This window comes from Acomys minous, assembly GCF_964271855.1.
Source record: "Acomys minous genome assembly, chromosome: 9".
Taxonomy (NCBI): Eukaryota; Metazoa; Chordata; class Mammalia; order Rodentia; family Muridae; genus Acomys; species Acomys minous.
Genome location: NC_140490.1, coordinates 75,271,611 through 75,296,099, shown reverse-complemented (window position 1 = coordinate 75,296,099; position 24,489 = coordinate 75,271,611). Strand labels below are relative to the sequence as shown.

General features: G+C 41.9%; 1 long non-coding RNA gene across 4 annotated transcripts in view; it reads right to left on the bottom strand.

Annotated features, from left to right (window-relative positions):
- The window catches only part of LOC311605571, a 93,242-nt gene that overhangs the window by 33,173 nt on the left and 35,580 nt on the right, over nucleotides 1–24,489 (bottom strand). For all 4 annotated transcript variants that reach the window (XR_014782012.1, XR_014782013.1, XR_014782014.1 and 1 more), the window contains exon 3: nucleotides 4,023–4,129. This is a non-coding gene — a long non-coding RNA (uncharacterized lncRNA). The remainder of the gene's footprint in view (nucleotides 1–4,022; nucleotides 4,130–24,489) is intronic.

Here is a 24,489-nt window from a genome sequence, read left to right as displayed (position 1 = left end):
TAGTCTTGATTAGAGCCTAGGCTCTGTACTGAAATTGGTAAGTGGTTTCTTGTTGTTGTCGTGTCTTCCTGGGGTTTCAGTTTCCTCCTCTGAAACCTGGTGCAATAATCAGACCTACACAACATAAATTGTCTTTTTTAAATATAAGAATAAGGAACAGAAATTTTGTAGCATGCTCAAATCCCTAGGCTTAAACCCATCACAGAAAAACAAAGTGGAGGAGGAAGGGAGGAAAAGAAGGAGGAGGGGGAAAAGGGAGTAACAGGAGGAATTAGAATAGGAAGGGTAATAAGAGGAAGAAGAGAAGAGGATGTAGAGGAGGAAAATGTAGAGAAGGCAGATGTGAAAGAGGAGGAAGGAAGGAAGTAGAGAAGGAAGAGGATGCAGAAGAGGAAGATATGCAAAAGGAGGAAGTAGAGAAGGAAGAAGATGCAGAGGAGGAAGATGTGGAAGAGGAGGAAGGAAGGAAGTAGAGAAGGAAGAGGATGCAGAAGAGGAAGATGTGGAAGAGGAGGAAGTAGAGAGGAAGAGGATGCTGAGGAGGAAGATGTGGAAGAAGAGGATGTAGAAGATGGAAATGTAGAGGAAGAGGATGTGGGGAAGGAGGATGAAAAGGAAGGAGAAGAAGCAGGAGGAGGAACACGAGAGATGGTCTGACTCATGCCTGTGGTACGTAATCAAGACTCTTTTGCTTTTAAGGCAAAATGTTGCCATGTCTCACAACTGGTATTCTTACCTTAGCCTATGAAATTCTAGGCTTTGGTTCCTAACCAAGGTTCTAAAAAGAAGTAACTTTAGCTGTCCTTAGTTGGTTTAACCTTTAATCATAGGGCATGGTGCAGAGACTCCATCTACAGAGTGTGTGGGATATAGTCACTTGCTAGAAATCCTTGCTTGGAAGATATTCCGTTGACACCCTTGAACCTTCATGGCACCATGCCCTCATTGCTCCTTATGGTTACTTCATTGGCATCTCAGTGTCACCCATTCCTCTTCCAGCCATTAAATCTCACCCATGCTATCTCCTTCTTTCCCATGAAGCCAGTCAAACTCGCCTCATGACTCTTCATGTCTTTGCAAATCCTCATGGGGATCTCATTGTAGATTCCATAATTTTCTTCCTCAGCCTACGGTCCAAGTACGTGTTAATCAATTAAAACAAAAGTTTGGACATTGTTCTCCTAGTTAGGTCCCGCTTCCGAGCTGTTTAAATGTTAGTATTAGACCAAGAATCTCATCACCGTTTAACGAGTCCCATGAGCCTTCATCCTGCAGATCTCTCTGGCTTCATAGCAAGTCAAGCCTTGTGTACAACTAAGTCAGCCCTGAGCTCCTACAATGCCTGGAGCCTCGATGAAGCAACTTCTCTGTCCTCCCAACCCAAATACACTTCAACATTTGTAAGCAGGTGAGAAGCATCCGAAACTTCTCTTTCCTTCCTCAAGTCATGACAAGCTTTCTTGAGTGGTTATTTTTCCATAAACATTTGGAGAACCTCTCGTCTGTAAGTTTAAAACAGGCCCAGCATGTTATTATTTGGATGTGGACTATGCCTGATTGCCTCCGGTATCTCCAGTAGGTTTGAAACTGTTAAACTAGAAGACGCCTTTTTAGCACGTGTGAACTTTAGTTTCCAGGCCAGAGTCAAGCTCCAAAAATGCTGACATTTTGAAATGCCACAGGACAGGGAGGGAAAAGTACTGGAATGTTTTGTGACCTCTAAAATATTTAGCCTGGGATACAGTTCCGGATGTCATGGCAAATTAGTCACATGACAATGAGATGTCCAGAGAGGGGAAATCTAGTTTTTCAGGTATCTAGGAGATTCAGTGCATATTTGCAAGAGAGGAGGCTCGGAGTACAGTGAAATACTTGTTTTTATGGTGATTTCTGGATGAGAATCCATACTTGACATTGCTTTAGCACTCCCATTTTATTTTGTCATTACTGGTATGTGTCAACAGGTAATCACAGAGGATGCCAGATGGCATTGAGCCACCCCAGAGACTCTGTACTCAGATGGCCAGGGTGGGAGATGTCGCTTCCTATGATGCTTACAAGTATTTTCCAAACACTTAGCAGTGCTGCTGCTGTCCAGTCTGCATCTCTTGGCCTGTGCTCGCATGGGTGTGGCTCTTGGTGGCATGCCTGATGCTGGTATCTGGATTTCATTAATTCCTTCCGTCTCCACATCTAAACTTCATTGGATTTATTGTTTTCCCTTTTGATCAGGCAGTTTGAGTATTGGCAACTTTAAGCAGCACAGGTGATTTTATTTTTATTAATATCAGAATTAGTAGCTGATCCTTGTTGCGTGAATTCTGATGGTGGTGGGAGCTGAAAGGGGTCGGTCAAGTTCCTCTGTTATGCTGGGACCCTTATTGTACCTCTTGTGTGTTTGCTGTTTCTCCATTCATAAAATGTACTCCACCTGTCTAGCTATTCTAACCAGTTCCTGCTGGACTGAAAGTGCCCTGTGGGTAGAGCTCTCCCCATTTAATTCATTGCAGGCTCCTCACACTCAGGATCTGAATGTTTTAAGAGAATGGATGGATAGAATTTATGAAAGTGCAGGACAAGATACATGAAGTAAGCTCTGTAAAACAATGTGGGTTTTTAAATAATGGAGCCGTTGAAATTATTGATGTCTTTTTACTAGAACTACTTCTCAGCTCCTCCTTTGTGTTGATATAAAGTAATAACTTATAATAGTTAAAATAAAACTAATGAGCTGGAGTCATTAATTTTATATTTTCCTGTTCTGTGAAAAATGATATAGAAGTATTTTTAAAAAATAGCCTCTGGAACTAAAAGACTACTTAGAAGGATATATGTGCCAAGGGATGATTAACCAAAATATCTACATTTCTGGACAGAGAGCTTATCAAGGAAGCTATAAAACTGGCAAATGGACACATGAAAAGATGCTTCACATTGGATACTATAAGTAAAATGACAATTAAAATAATGAAATTCACTTGGGAATGGCTGACTTCATAACTCCGACGAAACAAAAGCATGGCAAGGGTATGGGGTAACAGGAACTCAGACGCAGTGCTTTGCAGTGTTCCCTATGGCACTGAACGTACTCACACCATGATTTAACAATCAAGATACTTGGTATTAACTCAAAGGAGTTGAAAACTTATGTCTGCACACATCTGGATGCATATTCTTACAGAAGCTATACTAATACTTATCTAACTATGAAGAAACCAAGATGTAGTTCAGTGGGTGGTCATGTGTAGACAAACTCTTTTCTGGACTATAACATGAATGGTCTCTTGTCCAGGTCCCAGAAGCCTTCGTTCCATCTGAAGCCTCGTCCACTACTCACGTGCAGGCTCTGATTTCCTGAGCTCCCACTGACGTCGCCCATTTAGCTCCACAGAGCAACACTCTAGATGTGTTCTAGCCTGCTTCCCCAAAGTCTTCAAGACTCTTTCCAGAAAACACTTAAAAGGCCTTCTACTTCTGTGACAAATGCTATGACCAAAGCAACGCGGGGAAGCATACCACTTATTTCACGCTATGGCTTACATTCCACTATGAAGGAAGTCAGGGCAGCATCCGTGGAGGCAGCAGCTGGAGTGAAGGCCGTGGAGAAATGCTGCTTGTTTGCTTGCTCCCCAGGGGTTGCTCAACTTGTTTATACCACCTGGGACCACAGTTCACGGGGTGAGACCACTCATCGTGGGCTGGACCCTCCCACTCCAATCCTTAATAAAAAATGTCCTCCACACTTGCCTATTGTATTTCTCAATGGCTGTCCACACTTTGGCTACCATGATGGCTCAAATTATCTGATATCAAGGCAAAATAAACCCTTCCGTAAGTGGACATTTTTCACATCTTTGGTCATACTGAGGAATAACTGACTAGCAAAATATTTTAGATTAATGTTGTGGTCATAATAGTACATTAGCAATTATGGAATACAAAATAAGACATTACTACTATTTTGTTAATTATTTGAGAATTTCGTTCAGGCTTGTAAGGAAAGGCGTTTTGATCCCACTCACTCGTTAGTTGTTCCGGGATCTACCCAGCTCCACTCTCCTTCCACATTCGTATCGCTTTGTGTGGCCCACATATGCATACGTGTGGTGTCATCAACGAAAACAGTTTCCTGGAAATACAATATGCAGGGTCACTTCATGAGGAGTGGGCCGTGCACTATTACATAAAGCAGCCGTTAGTGTCAAGTTATTTGCCATGACGCTCTTCTGACCACAATTTCCCTTTTGCTTTAACAACATCAGCTTTGATATGTTTCTAGTTAGGTTAGATCATTACATATATTCTGTGGTTCATAATTTCTAACTCAAAATTCATGCCACATGCTAAATATACTTCATCAAATTAGGATTTAGAAAGATACCTGTTTTGCTTTTCTCTTTTGGAAAAAAAATCACAAGAACTATGTGAACTAAAACACTGAAACTAAGAGAAAATGTTGGGATAAATATTTATGACAATGATTTGTCACAGATTTTCTAAATGTGATACTAAAAGCATCAAAATAGAGGAGAGGTAAGTCAGACTTCACCAAAAACTAAAATGCAAGGCATCAACGGTCCTTGTCCAGAAAGTGAAAAGAAAACAGAATTAAAAGTCCTCTTCTAGAATTCCAAATTGCCAATAACAACAACACAAAGATTCCAATTTCAAAAACAGTTAAAGGAAGCTGTATGCACTGGTATGCAGCAGTATTCCAGGCACTTTGAAGGCTGAGTCAGGAAAATCAAAAGTTTGAAACTATCCCAGGCTACAGAGCAAGACTCTGGCTCAGAAGCAAAGGATGTGCAGAGGCCGCAGAGCTATTCACTTCTTCATCAAAGCTATTCAAGCAATCAATACAGGGAAATGCAAATCAAAGCCACACTGACATGCACTTAATATTCACTAAGGTGGCTGAAATTAAAAATAGAGTAAGTAAGTATCAGGCAAGCCATGCAGTTGGAGCCCTCATGTTCTTGCTAATACAATGTAAAGTGTAAAGTGGTGGAGCCGAGTTGGAAAACTTCTTGACTATTCTTGCAAAAATCTTATAGTAAAATTACCATGTAACAAATTAATCCTAGTCCTAGTTAAACACAACATATAAAATGTGATAGCAGATAGTGGGGCCCAAAACTGAACACAAATGTTCACAGTAATAGTATTCACAAAAGGCAAAGGGTAGAGGAATGCAAAACACCATCACTGGTCAGATAATGAATAAATGTATATCCACACAAAAGAATACTAGTCTGCCATAAAAAAGTAACGTGGCATTAATACATGTTAAGAATGAACTTTAGAAATATCATGTTCAGTGAGAGAATCTAGACTCAAACCCGTGAGTATAGTATAATAAAAATGATATTAAGTACTCAGAACAAATAAACCCACAGAAAGAAGACAGATTATTAATGGCTGCACAGAGGCTGTGGGAGAGAAAACATGGAGTGAGTGTTTCATGCCTATGGGGTTTCTTTTTCAGGATGATAAAATGTTCAGGAGATCATGGTGACAGTTCTACAACTCTGGATATGTGTTTAATTCCACTGACTATTAAGCATGTTAAAATTGTTAAAATAAAATTTTATGTGTATTTTACCACAATAAAAAAAACATTGAACCAAATATTATGGTGAAACAGTGACATATTTTTTCACTTCTCCATCCTGTATTCCAGTTATGGTCCAATCTTTCCTATCCTCTTCCTTGGGACTGAGCTACTATAGGCAGTATTCAGGGCTGTCCCTATGCTAGCAAACTGCCTTTACTTCCTCACTTGGGCAGAGGTTTTAGCAAGACCATCTGTCTCATAGTCAAACAACATTGCCCTGACCGACTCACAGATAGCAGAGCTGCAGTTTTGTTCTCATTTAGCTGGTGTCTCTATCTCTATACATTTCCAATCAAAAGTTGGGTAAGAAAGAGACTTCTGTTATTGAAACTTGTACTGAACACCTCCCCAACCAAGAATACTCCAAATTAATTCATAGTCTAAACTGTGACTCAGGGTCACAAGCAACTTCTGAACATCTTTACTGCACAGGAAAGCATTTATGTTAATTATTAAAACAAAAAAATATAAAACCAGAAACAACAACATGTATCTTTTAACAATGGAATCTCCTATTAAATTGGCTCTAACCAAGCTTATAAAATATACTGTATATAATCAAATGTGTTAGGCCATTTGGTTTCTAATCATAATTATATATAGATATATAACTAATATATAAATAATATAATTATAAAATAGATTTAAATAATCCTTTGTGTTTGACGAGGAAAACTTGAGACAGTTTGTATAAAGAATATAAAGAAGAATTGAGAAGTTTAAGAGGAATATATGGCTGTTAGAGAAACATTCTGATGAGTAAGATGTGAACCTGTGGACAAATGAAAATGCAGGACTTGTCCTGTGAGGTGATATACCAGAATCCTTCACTCTTTGGTTATCATAAATGACTTTTCTTCTAGATAGGTGATGCCTTCTTTAATAGCGAGAATTATTATATTGCTTGCACTGCCACCACCGCTGCCACCACCGTCACCAAGACTACTACCACTTTTTAAAAATTCATTCCAGCATTCTTTATTTCTGTCTGTGTGTAATATGTTCACTGATATGTGTTAATGTGTTGATCAAGGTGCTAGTATGTTTACCAATGTGTGTGTGTGTGTGTGTGTGTGTGTGTGTGTGTGTGTGTGTGTATTTTCCCCTGACTTGGTTGTGATATCTTATCGGTTCTCATTATTAGTAAGAAATTTAATTCATTAGCAAGCCTCAACTTTACAACTGCACTAAAGTTATGTAATTAATGTGTATTCTTTGAATTGTGAAAATTGATGATAGCAAGATGATTATTCCGGTTAGATTCAGATGAAATTGGAGTAAAAGGAGCTTGTTTAAGATAATAACTTTATTAAAGACCATTTTTTTAAAGCTCCAAAAAGATTTATTCTCATCACACAAACCACAAACCACATCCGCTGAATGACTTCTGCTTATGTCATCCAGGTGAGCACGATTATGGTGAACAAACATGTGATGGGGAGATGGGAAATGCAGAGAAACAAAATGGGGCTGTATGTGTGCTGTGCAGAGAGGCAGAACTGGAGACACAACGGGATACAACGGGTGAGGATAAGGATGATGCGAGTGGACCACACTGGCACCTGAGGCCATGATGATGTCTGCATCTGTGCTGCTGCTAATAGCCATGTCTTGGGCTGAGATCCTGATGCAGCCTGTGTCTGTGTTGATGTCAGTGTCCAGTGTGACCACCAAAGGCTATGTGGATATCCATGGTCTGGGATGTAATCTGAAGCTATGCTATTGTCTGTGAATGGGCCATGCTGCTGCTGGGGCCATAATGATGTGAATAGCCTTGCTACCACCTGAGGCCATGGTGATGTCGGCGTGCATGCTGCTGCCAAGGACTTTGTCTGGGTCCTGGGCCTACTGCAATGGGGGGCCAAATTCGTGGTCTGTGCTGTTGCTGAATATGGTGTGGAGGGACATGATCCACCCAACTTGCGAAGAGCAAGGACATTGCTTTTGCAGGGATATCAATGATTGCAGAAGTACAGTTGAGTAAGAGCGGCCTACTGTGTGCTCCTGATAGATCTTTTGGAAGTGGGTTAGTTCTGGAAACACTATTTGTGTGGTTCTAAAGTACAGCAAGTCTATAAAGGACGTCATTAACAACCAGAATATAGATTCCTGCATTTTATTCGTCATTCCATCCAAAGACTTGTGGCTGTCAACATCAGTCTTTATGTCCTGTCTTACTAATTCAGTTGACATTCCCCATGAGCATGGGCTCCTTAGACAAATGGAGTATTCATGTTTCAGTTAAATATTTTCATGCTGTGTTTTAAAAATTATATTTATTCTATGTATAAGGGTATTTTGCCTGCATATTTGTCTGTGTACCACAGGTAAGCTGTGCCCAAGAAGGCAGCAGTGAGTATCAGATCCCCAGGTAGTGGAGTTGCTGATGGTTTAGGCACCGCATGGGAATTGAACCCAGGTCCTCTGGAAAAATAGCCAGTGCCTGGCTTAGCCTTCCCTCTACATCTGATGCTTATGTTTTACATATGTGCTTGTCAGAATCAATAGTGGGGGATTTCTGATTCTACTTCACTAACTCGTGAACTTAAAACTTAAAACTCGGTGTTTTAGGAAATGTTTTAATAAAGAAAAAGTTATGATGAGACCTTCCTATTAAGTATTTATACTCCGTTTATGACTCTCTATATATCACAGTGAGCTTGTTGGTTTCTTCATGTATTCCGTCCCTGCTTTATTGTTTAGTTCTCATTGGGGCATTGATTTCCCACTCACCCTTCACTGGGAAGAAGTCTTTATATTTCACTTTAAATAGTTGTTCCATCCTCAGGTCCTTAGAGGTCTTCTTCCGTCAATCTCTACAGTCATCCTTTTCCATATTACAGTAGTTCCATAATGCCTCAACATCTAGTGAATTATTGAGTATGTGGGTGTTTGTGTGTATGTGTTATGAGCATGTGTGCCAACATGTATGTGTATATACACAGATGCCCACACATACACAGGCCAGAAGCACTCTGCCTTATCTCTGCAGACAAGACAAGGTCTTTTACTGAACCCAGACTTGGTTGTTTTTATGTTAGCTTGATGGCCAATAAGCCTCAGAGATTTTCCTGTTTAAGTCTTCTGGGGTTGGGATCACAGACATGTGTAGCCACACCAGACTTTTTACATTCATATTGTAACCATGAGAATACCAGCTCAGGTCTTCACCAGAGTGTAACCAAGTGTGTTTGCCTGCTGAGTCATCTCCCCAGCCAGAGGGCTTTGTTTGGGGCCACTCTCTTCCATTTTGTAAGGCATGAGTTTGATAGATATTTTCCCACCTGATCATTCTGGCAATAAGAAGGTCCAAATTCTCATCATTTGCTGAATTTACATTTCTTCTTTACAAAGAGAAAAAGTGTTTTCCGAGACACTGCCTTGGTCAAAGCTTGGATTTTCTCTTGGTGTACTTACCATTCAGTAGTTGGTCAGCACACATTCACTGAGTACTAAGTATATTCCTGGCTCTGCTATGGACAATTAGAATTTTTACTTATTATTATTTTAATTTTAATTAAAATGAAATTACTTCATTCTCCTCTTCTTTTTCCTTTCTCCAGCAACTCCTATTTCCCTTCCCTCTAATATTTCCCATCCCTTCTTCTGCCTCTCAAACTGTTAGCCCTTTCCCCTTTGATTCTTAGCTATGTATTTCTTATGCATATTATATATGTGTGTATATACTATATATATTTATTGCTGAATCCATTTTGTGTTGCTTGTGTGCATATGATTCCAGGGTTGATCACTTTGTACTGGAGCAGTAAGACCATCCCTGGGAGAGAGTAATTCTCCCTCTCTCAGCAGGCTTTTGTTGCCTATAGTTCTTTTTCTAGGAGTGGGAATCCCCAAGAGTTGCTCTTTCCATATTAGCATGTCTATTGATCATTGTTTAGGTCTTATTTAGGCAGCCATATTGTCCCTGTCATTTCTAGGAGATACAGTCTCACAGAAAACTCCTTGTCCTCTGGCTCTTGCAATCTTTCTACCTCATCCTTCACAAGTTTCTCCTGAGTCTTGGGTGCAGGAGTTGTGTTGTACATGGCCCTGGGCTCCACATAATCCATTGGTCTGTCCATCATTAAAGGCTGGTTTTCTGTGATGGTCTCTACTTGTTGCAAAGACAGCTTCTTTGATGAGGAGTGGGAACTGCACTTGCATTTGGGTATAAGGGGAAGTTTGGAAAAGCAGGTAGAGTTATGCTGATCTAGTAGAGGGGCAGCTGGTTCTTCTCTGAGATGCATGACTTTACAAGCCTTTGGTATGTGGCTAGGTTTCTAGCATCAGGCATGGTTTTTCTCTTATTGAGTAAGCCTTAAGTCCAGTTATACCACTATTGCTTATCCCAAAGATGTGAATGCCACTGTTTAACCTTTAGTCCTCTGATATTTGACAGAAAGGACAAAACCATACATTGAAGAAATTACAGCATCTTTTAAAAAGTAAGGGAATACAAGGCAAAAATATCTGTGGTGGAAAGAGAAAAAAATGTCTTATGTACAATGCTACTAGATTGAGAAGATATTGATGAATTTTTAGAGAGTCTGAATTTATTTTAAAGCAGGGAAGCAGTCTGAAAGGCAAAAGGAAAAATGAGTGAAGCTAGTAGGTTATGCAAAAGATTATAGGACCATGGGGAAGAATATAAGAAGGCAGCTTTAAAAGGGCAGTTATCTGGCAACCCCCTGAGCATCCATCAGCCAAGTTGTGAATAGGCAGAGATACAAGCACCTTCATGGGTAGATGGTCAGAAAAGAGCTCAGCAATCTTAGAGAAGGTTTTCCCTTGGGTGTATATTTAAAGTTCAGCTCACTAATCAAGATGTGAAGTCAGGCGGAGAACAAGAATGGATGATGGAGCAGTAGGAACTCAACTCAGATATAACAGAATGTACATTTGTCTAATGTCCACCAGAGCAGAGACTGAACCACTCAAGTAAGACAGGACCAGGAAGGAAAAGGCCTCAGCAGTGTTTCATCTGTTTCAGTCTGGATACCGAGTCCTGTGATAGGCAGGGCAGGCTGTATGGGCCACAGCAGTTAGGGAAGGAACTGGCATTCACAGTTCTAATGGGGTTTGTCTGTCTGTTTGTTTATTTATTTATTCATGTATATGTTTTACATACAGTTTCTCTGTATATAATTCTGCCTGTCCTAGAACTTGCTCTGTAGACCAGGCTAACCACCTGCCTTCTGTTCTTGAGTGACGGGATTAAAGGTGTGGGCCATCACTATCAGGCCTGCCATTTATTTTTTAAGTTGGAGATTTATCTCAGTTTATAATATTAAAATTTTTTGTTCTTATATAGTAAAAACCCAAGGATTATGCCAGAGTTTCTTGGGGGAAATTGCAAAGCCATTATAATGCAGCTATAGGGCCATGATGTGTCTTTTGTGATTTGCTAATTCATGAATGTGGGCATCACTGTGGATGGCCCATGTTCTTGAAGCAATAAACACATTTTCCCCATAAATTCCAATTTACACTGGGCCATTCATTGACAATCTCTAAACCCATATACTGACAATTTTGCAAATAATAATCATGACCTAAGGAAAATAAAACACAGCAAAACCTGATTGAGGGCCTCCTAAATGAACTCAGGAAAGACAGGATTTGAGTTATGTTTTATGAAGATGTCATAGTATCTCTCTCTCTCTCTGTCTCTCTCTCTCTGTCTCTCTGCCTCTGTCTCTCTCTCTGTGTCTCTGTCTCTGTCTCTGTCTCTCTCTCTGTCTCTGTCTCTGTCTCTGTCTCTGTCTCTCTCTCTCTCTCCTTAAGGATCCTGTCAATTTTGGTGACGACAATGATTCAAGAAAGGTAACCTTAAGGGAAATAGCACATCAGGAGAAGTTAGAAAAAGGTAGGAACCAAAGAGGTGCTTAGAGGAAGTGATAGTGGCCCTTTAGTCTTTGATGAGGGCAATTGGTAGCCAGATAGAAGGATACCTAAAAGGAATTGATAGGAGAAGAAAAGGGATAAGGCACAAAGGGACAGGAGGTCGACTGCCAGAGGGGCCAGACAAGGGTGTACATGGGAGCAACAAGGAATAGTTGAGACCATGGTGAGAGAAACTAGACCAGGAATCAATGGTGAGGACAAAGAGGAGAAAAATGTCCCCTTCCCAGGGGAACAAAGAGGAAAGTGAGGCACTGGCTAGTAAGGAAATGGTACGGAAGAACTTTTTGCTAGCCAATTAGTAAGACAAGCCTCAGATACTCTGGCCACCTGGAGTCCAGGTTAGAATGGGGTGGCTAAGAAGAGACTGTTACCATGAGAACCTGTCCGCAAAGAGGAGGCAGCCAGGCCAGCCTCCCCTGAGGGGCCTCTGGATGTGACAGGCACAGGGTCTTTTTCAATATGGTCTTGCCTTCCACAACTGGGGCAATAGAAATAATAGCCTATAATGTCTGGGGAATATCCTGGTCAGCTCATGTCGGGAGTCAGGGGTTTTTGTCAGAATGACTTTGGCTCATGAAGGGAGCACTGTCAGACAAGCAGGAGCGTTTTCATTAAAACTATAAATGTATACTTAGACATAGAATTAAGTGTATTATAGGTATTTTAGGTAAATACTTAATAGTTTGCTTCCTTATGACTTTTCCAGATATCCTTACTGTTATTTTATGCTTTCCTCTTCTTCTTTTGCGTTTCCCCCTCTAATTAGAGTACCAACTGTTGAAGTTATTTTTATAAAACGGTGTTTGTTTCTCAATTTCTCTCTTAACCTGGCTATCACACAAATAATTGAGACTCCATTATATTATTTTAACAATCTTCACAGCATAAGAACTGAGTAGTTATTACTCTTATTATTCTTAACGGTCTAAGCTCATTAGGTTCCTTCCCAGTGTACATCCCAGGGATACCGAGATACTTGCACTTTGTAGCTTTCCAGCTCCAGCTCATCTCCCCTGATGGCTACTTGGACCTCTCCCGTGCCTGAATGCCCTATGTTCTCATCTCTTCTTACTCCTCATCCCCTGGAGGGCAGGAAGCCCAGCCCTATTCTCTCCCCTTCTCAACAATTGGCTGTAAGTTGCTTTATTGGCATACCAGGGGACAATTAGGGAGCAGTGTCTACATAACATTGAGACAGGAGATTCTTAGAACAAGGTCTGCAACCAGATACAAGGGGTACAGAAACCAGCATTTGAATTACACAATAACCTTATACCTACAACTCATTTTCCTATTTTCATGACGTGATGGACCACAACAATGAACAGCTTGGTATGAGAGCCCTATGGGTTCAGTAGTGGCATATATTCCTTAGGGGGAACCACATACTCTGTAATTAGACATAAGACCTCCCTCAACAGCAGGGAAATGGTGCCTGGTACTGGAAAGCCATCCAACTACTCAGAGCTAGTGTAGGTATGGATCTTGAGTACAACCTGCAAGTACTGCTTTACTTAGCTAGCATCATCTTTAACTACATTCTAAACATTCTAAACATGTGTCCTTACACCCACAAGTACATGTTGTCTCCATCTTTGATGAAGGGAACTTCTCTTTGCAACAGACAAAGACCATTACAGAGCAGGATTAATACTTGAGTTGGAAAGCAATTTGCAATAGTTGATGCATAATCTATCATCACTTGATTTGTACATAAATAATTTGGGACTATAATTAAATAGAAACTTAAATCATCTGTTTAATTCATATTCAAACAAAGATCAAGTTCCCTGGCTGTATTCTTCCTAAGAATTTCCATCTGTTTGGAAATATTTGCTGTTTCAGTGTTTTGAACTTTAATAATATTTAGGTCTTAAATCTTCAGTAACAATTTTTCACTTTATTAGCATTTCCTGGAGTTAATACTCTTACATATAAATAGTATTCAAAGCAGTTGTCTTAAAAATATGAAATAACTACAAACATGGAATATTTCAAATCCTACTAGAAAAATTATTTTATTTGTGTGGTGAATAATTTAGGGACTAATGATTTTATTTTTTTGTTGGAAGAGTCTGTGCTGATAAGGCTTGTGCTTTTGTTGTTATTGAATGAAAAGCAATCATGTTGTAAAGTGCTGAAAGATCTCTGTCCTACTAAGTGAGTTTATCTGAAGTGTGTTCCAATTCATCAAGTAAGTAAAACTAAGGCACAGGAATAAAGAAAATGTTTTTGCATTGAACCTTTGGGTTTACTGTAAGCCAAAACCAATGTTACAATGAAATAACAAACAAAACCACCTGTTTTCAATTTCCCCTTGCTTCTTCTCTTTCTCCTTCCCTTCTTCTTTTCTTCTACAGTTCCATGCCATTAGTCTACTGGTCAGTCTTTTGGTGCTTAACCTTTTAACGTTTCTTCACTTTTAACTGTGTCTATGTGTGTGACCCTGCATGTGAATATGTGCACATAAATTCAGTTGTCTGGGGAGGCTGGAAGCATTGGGTTTCCTGGAGTCAGGGGCAGCTGGGAGAAAATTTGGGAGTTGGGTGTGTCCTCCACAAGAGCAGCACACACTCTTAGCTGCTGAGCCAGCTCTCCGGCCCCATGCTCGCACTCCTGTCTTAATTACAATGAAACATTTTTCAATTTCTGTTTTAAACACAAAATTAACATCTTTGAGAGGAAAGATCACCTTCTTGGAAGCCCAATTAAAGGCACTGGGAACTGTAAAAGGCATAGGCTGGCTTCCAGGCTGATGTAAGAAACCCTTTACTCATGGAGACATTGGGACAAGGTCCTGGTGGCTATAACTATAGTCACTACTAAATGGGCACAATTAAAAAATATTCCCTCAACTGCATTTAGGTAAACCTCAACCCACTGAGAGTCAATATTTACAAATCACCATAGAGGCTGGGCAGGCCGTACTACAGAGTGGTGCAGATCTTAGTGAGCTTCCCAGACAGTGCTGCGTAGTTTGATGTCCCTAACTCTACGGAGACGTGAGCTGCAGCTGAGCTCTCCCCTCAGGGAGACATTTAATAGTACACGTAGTACAAAAATGGATGCAGAAGAAGAGTTGAAATGAAAACCCAGGGCATCTGAGGATCCATTTCTGATGCCTATTTAGCCACAGAGAGAGGGTGAACTGAGTCACCAGTGAAAGTTCTGGGGGAGGGGGGGACCCTAAAATAATTTCTCCTGACTAGGCTCCATCTTGCCTTGCCACACTGTGGGTGACAGAGCCTGTCCTCATTATCTTATGCCCAACCATGATCCCTTGTGTAGGAGACGTGAGAAAAATGAAGTCTGGGGTGTGATTTTGATTGTCATGTGGGAAGAAGATGAGACGATTCCCTCCTTGGGGGCCAGGAGTCTGAGTGTGCAGGCCGTTAGGGATGTATCCAGGGCACACACGGCACTCTCGTCTCTGCCTGACAGCTGAGAGCCCACCTCCTACTTCCTTGGCCACAGACACACATTTTTAATAAGACATCAGCTGAGCAGCAGAATAGTGGATATGGCTTTTAATTGCATTATGCTTTCCTTAAACTCTGCTCTTTGCTGTTAAATGAAACCAATACTTTTGGGTTCACGGGGGTAACTCTTTCCATAGCAGTCTCCAAATTTCACACTAAAAATTCCGATGAAGACATGATCCACATCACCAGCCTGCATTGCGAAATAAGGCTCCCTTTCTCCTGGGATCCAGACCTCATTGATCCAAAGCCTTTGTCCTATTGATTAGAAGGAAGAGTTGACTCCAGAGGTACACAATACAGTAATTAATAACTGTAGAAAAAGACACTGAAGGCTGGACCATCCCCATGAGGGAGACACTAATTTCCAGATTTTAAAAAAAGGCATTTTCATTGCATGGTGTCGCTACCAAAACAGGGTTTAAGAATTCTGTAGCAAGGGCAGAAGATTCAAGCTATCAAATTCAACTGGCCATAGCTCTGAGGGCAAGGTGGGAGGATGTAGCATCCAGCTCCCCTATTCTCTACAATGTCTGTTCAGACTCCAGCAGGAGATACACTTCTCTCATTATACTTCAATGAAGGCATTTACTGCAGCTGCATGGCATGCCACTTTATGAAAGGTCTTAGAACTTGTTCTGCCAGAAAGCACTCTCGGTAGTCCCTCAGGCTCCTTGTTGAGCTGATGTTCAGCTTTCCTGGGAGCCTTGCCTCTTATTCATCTTTTGGCCCTATTCAGAGCAAAATAAAGCCACCAGACACTGTCCACAAACTTAGAAACTTAAATATTTTGGTTCCTTCCTTCTATATGGTTGTTCGGATCCTAATGCGAATCTGTTGACATAAATAGTACAAATAAAAGGAGAATGCCCAGGGTGACCCACTAGGAAAACCAACTCAGTGCCTTGCCGCCCTGAAAACAGACTAGTGCTAAGAGCGATTCACAAACACTTTCTGTGGCTAAAGGCCAGCATGTCACTCCGTGCTGGCCTTTAGAAGCCTATCTAACAGAAGGCAGGATTCCAAGATTGACATGCAGAGCAAGCACAACAAACAAAACAAACAAAAACTTCTCCAGTGCGCCTATAGGTCAAGAGCGGACTTCACTGTGGGCATAACTCCAGCTCCTCACACTTTCCTTCTCCGCTTCTTGCGAACCAGGACAGCCCAGGGCTGCTGTAGCATCATGATCAGCATTGCAGTACTTTCTCCCACCTCTAGGTGGTCACATGGTCACACTCACGCATCAAATGTCTATATGCTAAAACTGTACAGTAAGCGGGAAAGTTATGAACATGGGAGGCTTGAAAATAGCCTTTCAAGTATTTTCCTATTTTTCAAGTATTTCCTATATGAGATGAAAATCGCACAAGGGAAGGGACAGCGTCCACCAGGAAGTGCGATGGAAAAGCATACTTCTAAAAATAATTTTGTATCAAAGTGAGGAAATATTACATGTTCTCAATAAGCTTCTGTTGTGAAATGAAGTCACAGGATCTTTAAAAGGAGTGTAAGCAGAGGCCGACAAAGATCTTGGGACATGTTATGAAGTCTTTGTTAATTGGTACGGAGGCCTAGTTTTCTATTGTGGCAGTGATTCCTTGCTCACCTCCTCTGCCCCTCCCAACTCCCCCTTCCCCTAGCCTCTAAATATTGGGATTTCCAAGGGCTTAGCTTTTCCCTTCTATGTCCACATTCAGTGTCGAGCTAATTGCTTTGATCCTTGTGGCTTTAGGCAATAAAGGTACCCTGATGGCTTTGAATATGTGTCTATAGGCCAGGATCTGAGGCTCACACATCAATCACCTAGCCAGTATGTTCACTTGGATGCAATATTGTCTTGGGCACACATGTCTACTTCCATCATGGTTGTTCTTTCAGAACATCCACAATCGTCAATGGTGTCATGCCAACCTGGTGCAGGCCACTGATGCCTTTCCTGGTCTACTGACACCCTTCTCCAACTGGTTTCCTTTCTCTTACACTTTCCTCTCATGAACTCTCTTCCCCTCATAGTTCAAGATGCCTTTTAAAGATGGAAAACACTCATCCCCATTATTCAAAAATTTCAGATCGCTTTCTCCTGTGGCTTTTGGGATGCCTGCAGTCTGGTCCCTGTCTCCCTCTTCAGCCACATTTTATGACTCTGAGCTCTTTCTTGGTGTCCCAGTTCGCTTCTGTGTCCACTATTTCCTAGAGCTACAGTAAATTCTTAGCCCCTCAGCAACGTTTGAATCTGCTATTCCCTTAAGCCTGTAACCACCTCCTGCAGTCTCAGCTCCGCTGGCTCCAAGCCTAAAAAGCTGTGCACGCAGAAGAGGGAGCGTGTAATTAGAGGAGCCAACCAGTCTCCCTTCACACCTCAGCTCTCCACACCGCGCACCAAACCCACACTGGAAAGGAGAGAAAAGTTGTTTCAGTAAAGTTTTTGATTGGATCTTTCATCTACAGACACCTCAATGAAGCAAACATTATAGAATTTTGTTGGCTCTGTTTATTAACAATTAAACTTTATTATACAACCCAACTAGCATACACAAGAAGGAAAAAAGGTTAAAGGGACAGAAGAATGAACCTTCCAGTCTCCGTTCCACGGGATAGGTCTTTAGGTGTCTCTCTGACCCACGAGCTGGTCCTGTCCGTTCCTCTCTCTCCATGCTCTCTCTGCTCACCTTCTCTCAACCTCTTGTTTTTCTTCCCACCACCTTCCCAGTCACATGCAAAGGGAGGTCTCCTTCTCCCTTCCAGGGTCAATTAGGAAAACAATAGCCACGGTGGGGTTCCCAGGTAGACTTCCTGAATTTCAAGCCCAGGAAGGCTCCAAACAGTCTCTCACAAGGTATTTATGGTGTGCCCCAAGGGTAAAGCCCTCCAAGACTGTTTCTACCTGTGACAAAGCTTAATCTTTCCCACAGAATTTGACCACATTTGATTGAAACGTAAAGCTAGAAAATCCATTATGGCATTGTTGAAGATAAAGGTTGGGGAGAAATTAGAAAAAGTCAGAGATACTTCATATGTATAATGCTTTCCAACAAGTCAGAGTTTGTGGTCAAGAAAAAAGGCTTCTGAAACACACGCCACACTCTCAACCACATTGACAAGTGCTCACCCCTTCTAAAGACAGTCATTTCTTTTAAATTTCTTCCCTCCCTCCCTCCCTCCCTCCCTCCCTCCCTCCCTCCCATCTGCAAGTGGCGCTTGCACCTGTATACTCACTCACACGTGTTTACAAGAACATAGATCAGCAATGAGTGTTTTGCTCCATTGCATTCTCCCTTATTTATTGAGAAAAGGTTTCCTGGCTGAACTTGAATCTCACAGTTTCAACTAGACTGGCTGGTCATCCCGAACCCCAGATCCACCTGTCTCTACCTGCCCCAGTATTGGGGTTCCAGATGCACACAACCATCCTCAAATTTTATGTGAGTGCCAATGATCCGAATTCAGGTGTTCCTGCCTACATCTTAAGCACTCTACACACCAGCTCATTCCTCCACACCCTTCCTTAAGTTTTTGATGTAATGTTTCTGAGATACAAGACTATTATCTGCCTTAACCAAGAATCATTATGCACAGGGCAATAGAATGGTTTTCAAAATGCAAATACTTGGAAAGTGGAAATATTCATACCTATACTGATATAAAATAGTAGAAGTGTGTTACAAGTGGTGGAGCTGAGAACGTGCAGCATGCACAAGTCATGAATGGAAACATTCTTTGGAAGGAACTGTGTAAATAGTGTCAAATCCAGCAAGTCACAGGGTGACTATAATTCTTGTAAACATGGATTAGAAAAACAATAGCGCAAGCCACAGGCGTTCCTACCATGAAACCCACCGTAATTCATTCATACTAATCCAGCCCATTAGCAGCAACTAAGGAACAGAACAATTGAAGAGAGAATAAAGAGAAAACATAACAAAGTTTTTCTGGGAAACACTACTGAACTCAACTGTGTTGAGAGTTAGATGTGTCTGCCCTAACCATGCATAGCTGATACTCTTTAAGACTCAATGGGATAAAACGATGACTTGCAAATCCCTATAGAGAAGAAAATGAAATTGTCAGTGTTAATGTGTGTGTCAAGAGTCTCTGCAAGCACTTTTACGTTATCCAATACCATGGACCACAATTAATGGCAAAAGAGGACATATATCTGAAAGAGAGCAAGGATGATATGTAAGAGGAGAAGATGTAATTATATTATAATCTCAAAGCTAAATAAATTTAAAAGACAAAGAATGTTTTCATGTGTGGGAAAATAGTCTTAAGACATAATCACGGTGTGCCAGCTGGAGACTGATGACATGAATTCAATTGCCAGGGCCTACATGGGGAGAACACACACACACACACACACACACACACACACACACACACTCTCTCTCTCTCTCTCTCTCTCTCTCTCTCTCTCTCTTAAGAAAAAAGAATCTTTAGTTATCAAGATAGACTCCTTAGTAAACCAATTGTTTAAAAAAAGTAACAAGTAGATAAATCACCATTTCTGCTCCTTTTTTATTTTTTAAAGCTTGGAAACATAATATCCATGAGATAAACTAATGCAGTTTTGCTTACTTTTCACTTAAAAGTCAGGAATATGCCTTTCTGTGCTCACAATCCATTTAGAAAATGTATAATATATACTAGAATAGAAACTTTCAATAATTTTCAAGTATTAGATTTTATCTGCAAAATATCAAGTTCAATTTCCTTAATATTAAAGCATAGTCTTCACATGTTGAAACTCAATCTCATTAATTATTTACCATTGCTCCTGTGTAAGATTAGTACACTCAGAACTTAATATACCCAAGCACCCCAAAGTTTTCTCCCTTTTCCTGAGTAATAGAACCTCCAATTTTATAACCGATGAGCTAGAGCAAAATCCCATGCAGCTAGGTTTGGTCATGTGACTACAATCAAGCTAGTGAATTTTTTTCCATTTTAAAATTTATTTTTAATTTATATATTCATTTTACATCCCTATTGTAGGCCCCTTCCTCCTCTCCTCCTGGGTCTCTCCATCCTACCCTCTTTATCCTCCCCCCTCCCCTTATCCTCAGAAAAGGGTAACACTCCCACACCAACCCACCGCAGCATATCAAATCACATTAGGGCTGAGCTCCTGGTCATCCACTGAGGCCAGGCAAGGCAGCCTGGTTAGAGGGAAGTGGCTGAAAGCAGGCAACAGAGTCCATGTCATAGACAGCACCCTCACAACTTACTAGGGGACCCACATGAAGATCACACTGCCCATGGTTTACATCTGTGTAGGGGGCCTAAGTTCAGTCCATGCATGCTCTTTGGTCAGTGCTCCCGTGTCTGTAAGGCCTCATGGGTCTAGGTTAGTTGACTCCGTTGGTCTTCTTGGGCATTCTTATCTCCTCCTTCTGTCTCCCCCCCTCCCCCACCCCCTACTCTTCCACAGGACTCTCAGCATTTGATTGGATCAGCTGCTGGGTGTGGCCTCTCAGAGGACTGCTAAGCTAGGCTCCTGTCTGTAAACATGGCTTAATGGTGTCAGGGGTTGGCTCTCTCCCATGGGGGTGGGTCTCAGGTTGGGCCAGTCATTGGTTGGACATTTCTTCAGTATCTATCTTTATTTCTGCACATCTTGTAGGCAGCGTATATTGTGGGTCAAAGGTTTTGTAGGTGGATTGGTGTTCCCTTCCTAGTCCTGCCAGGCTAGAACGTGGCCTAGTCAGTCTCTGTGCCCCCCTCCCCCATGCCCACTGCTAGGAGGCTCAGCTAAGGACAGCCCCCATGCCTTCCCTAGAGCTTACCCTGTGGCAGGTCTTTGGCTTGTTTCAGTGATGTCCCCACCCCTGGTTTCCTTTTTCTCCCCAAGCCCGCTCACCTCCCCATTCTCCCCACATCTGAACCACACCCATTGTTTCATTTCCCTCCCCACATCCTCTCCTACCCAATTCCCTCTCTATAGCCATTCCCTCTGTTTATTCTATTTCCCCATCTGAGTGAGATTCAAGGAGGGTCAAGCCAGCTCACTGGCTTTAAGCTGAACTACTGAGTAAACTATCTGGTAAGTGTTCTGCGAGGGAGCCATGAAGGTCCTCTATTGGCTCTGGCTTCCTTTCCCTACGCATGCAACAGTAGGTACAATAAGGAAGCCGATCTTGTCCTCCAGAGAAATTGACTGAGCAGCAAGTTGAGAAGAGACATACAGTTTTACATTGGTTATTGATAAAAATTTGAGGTCACTCTGGGTTTAACTGAGGTGTACGTGGCTGATGAAGAGCAGGAAGCAGAAAGAAGCACTGCATTCCTCCAAGGAACTTCCCAGGAGTCCAAGTGCGGCCACGCTGCTGTCTTTTGTCAGGCAGTCCTGGCTGAGAGTAGCCCATGCCTTTTCTGGGTGGGAGAGGAAAACTGTAGATAACTTGGAATGTTTCTAAGTCTGAGTATAGGAAAGAATTATCTGTGGAGGGAGAGAGAGAGCAACGTTTAACAGATTACTAGGCCAAATATTAAGACTGAGTGGAAGATGCTCGTGAGTGGAGACAAGACAATCTCCTATGTCAAAAGCAAATGCATGGAAATAAAGATGAATTTAGACAAGTTTAGAGTAAGAAAAATAAAAGCTGTGTTTTCCCCTGAAACTTAAGAGGCATATCACGTCTTCAAAATGAGGGGCAGAGGCAAGGCTGGTCTTTAGAAATTAGGGAAACAAACAGCAGAGAAAGTGCAGTGCCGAGTAGCTCCAGGACTTGTTTGAAGCAGGCTCTAAGAATTCGTCACTAGAGGATCAGTCAAGCCAGGCGACTGCCTTCAGCAGAGCTTGGCAGCTTGGAACGTGAAGTCCACTGGCGTGAAGCACTAGGTTGTGGGAGAACAGGCTCCCTGCAAGGCCCCGCAGTAGAGCAAAGTGTTGGTGGAAATGGGTGTGCTAATGACAATAGTTGGGGTAATAAACCGTGTTGTCTAGACAAGTTAAGAAATTGAAATAAAGGCCTGGAAGCCTGATTGAATAGAGGGTTTGCCAAGGACATTGTACTTACTAGCTTGATGAGGTTGAGTGTGCAAAGAGTCTGTGGGAAGATGGTGTGGAAGAGAGGGGACCTGGCAGTCTGCAGGGAGCAGTGTAGATGCAGGAGGTCACAGGTGGGGTGAGCACCAGGGATGAAGTTAAAGCAAAGGCAGAAGGAAATGGTAAGAACAACCCCCCCAAAAAAAACCACCCAACAACCCCTCCCTTCCCCAAACATCAGAGGCCTGTGAGGCAGAGATACAGAATGTTTCTTCCCGGTGAAAGCCCAAGTCACCCAGAGCTTCAGAAAGAATCTGATACAGCCCCGGCCTTGATCCAGAGGGAATGGTTGTAAACAGAGCCTCAATACACAGAGACTGGAAATGAGTGAAAAACCAGCCAGCTTGAAGCCCTTCTTGCCAGTATTTCAGCATTTTTGGTGAATGTAAAATTCAGACAATACACACTATCAGGTCTATTTAAAGTCATTTTCAGCTTTTTTTTTTTAAACTGTGAGTTAGTTATGCCGAGTTTTCATGGTTATTGTTTTCCTAAGAATGATGGCTGGGCCGAGGCCCTTCCAAGGCCTAGGTGCTATTGATTTCTTGTTTTTTTTCTTGTTCCAGCAGAGGGCACTCAAAGCTCAAATAAGTGTGCACAATCATTTTCAAGTGACTGTTTTATGTAATTAAAATCTATATTGCTTTATAAAGGAGACACATTCTGCCTTAATAAGACCTAATCACTAGTCGCGCATATACATTGTAGAAAGAGTCCCGTGAAGACTGGACTCCCCAACATATTCAAAGACACAGGGTAGCCCTTCCAAGCACCGTGCCTGCAAACGACACCTGAGCCTCAAGCTCTGTCTCACTTCCACTTAGACTTCCCTGAGAAGGGCTCAATAAGACCAGGGCTAAGCTTGCAACTACTGGACACATCTTAAGACATGTCCCGAGGAAACTCCCCAAAGAGAGAAGTGTGGGTGGGAAAGCACGCCATGGCTGACGCCATCCTGGCAGCATGGGTGAAGCCATGTGGGCAGCCCACAGGGACACCATAGGAGTAGTCCCAGAAGACTGTGTGCTTTACAGGACTAGGGAGAGGCACACGTTGTGTTGTCAGGACTGGAGGGGAGACTATCTCCATGAACAGGACCAGCCATGCGTGTGTTAAAGTGGCTTCATACTGGCCTTCTGCAGTCATATTCTGGACAGGTTGGTTTGTCCGTGCTCAGTTTATCCATGCTGGTGGCATAGAGGTCTGAGCAACCATGCGAAGAGATCCTTCCAAAAGTGCATTCTTAATAACATGTCACTGTAGAAGACCCTGAGGATGTCTAAGTCTCAATACTGACAATTGTAGATTAAACATAACATTGATGTCCTTGTTGAGCATGTCTGGCCTTGCTGTCTATCATCAGAAGACCAGCTGCAGCTATTTGCTTGTTTGTTCATTTGCTCAGCTCTCTGGCATTAATATGATCTGCACTTGAAGGTGATAAACTGTAACATTGAGTGTGGTATGAGATATAATAGATATCGATTTACATTCAGAATTTTAGACTCACCAAGATAGGAAAGATGTTTTCTTCAAGGCTGCCAAATACAAATTGCAAAAACACTATGAATATAACATATATAATTCTTGATTATTTTGTAGTCTTTCTTGCTGTAGGTAGTTTATTATATATCTATGTATAATAATTTAAATGTATATGTAAAAATATCTAATAAAAATTGTTAAAAAAGAAAAAAAAGAAAGAAAATTGAATGTGGTTTCTGACCTCTGCGTGTATATTTCCTCTCACCGGGTTAGGGAAATGCCTTGCTTACAATGACAGCAACAACCATGAGAAAATCAGCTGAATGCAAGTGGATGCTGGTGGCAAGAAACAACAGACAAAGAAAACGAAAACCCAACCAATTCCTTGTGAGACAGCACAGCTAAATGCAAATAAGATATGGTGCAGACAGGGAATCTGACCTCTCTAATTTTGATACCTTTCGTCTGTGAGTCTCAGTGACTCCATCTGCACGTCAACCAGATAATCTCCAGAGTCTATGCCTTTAGGGGAGGGAGAGCTATGTTTCTCTGAGGACCCGTTCTTCTGTTCGTGACTGAAGACACAGCTACAGGCTGAAGAAGTGGCTCCATGATTAAGAGCACTGACTCCTCTCCCACAGGGCCCAAGTGTGGTTCCAGGATGCTCATGGTGACTCGAAGCCCCCTGTAAATCCACCTCCAGGATGCTCATGGTGACTCGAAGCCCCCTGTAAATCCACCTCCAGGATGCTCATGGTGACTCGAAGCCCCCTGTAAATCCACCTCCTGGATGCTCATGGTGACTCGCAGCCCCCTGTAAATCCACCTCCTGGGGATCCTCTGCCCTTTCTGTTATCTAAGGGCTCCTGCACTATGCATATGCAGCCTTCCTCCCCAACAGACACAATTTAAAATAAAATATTTAACCACAAAGGCCTGCCTAGAGAGAGTGATCATAC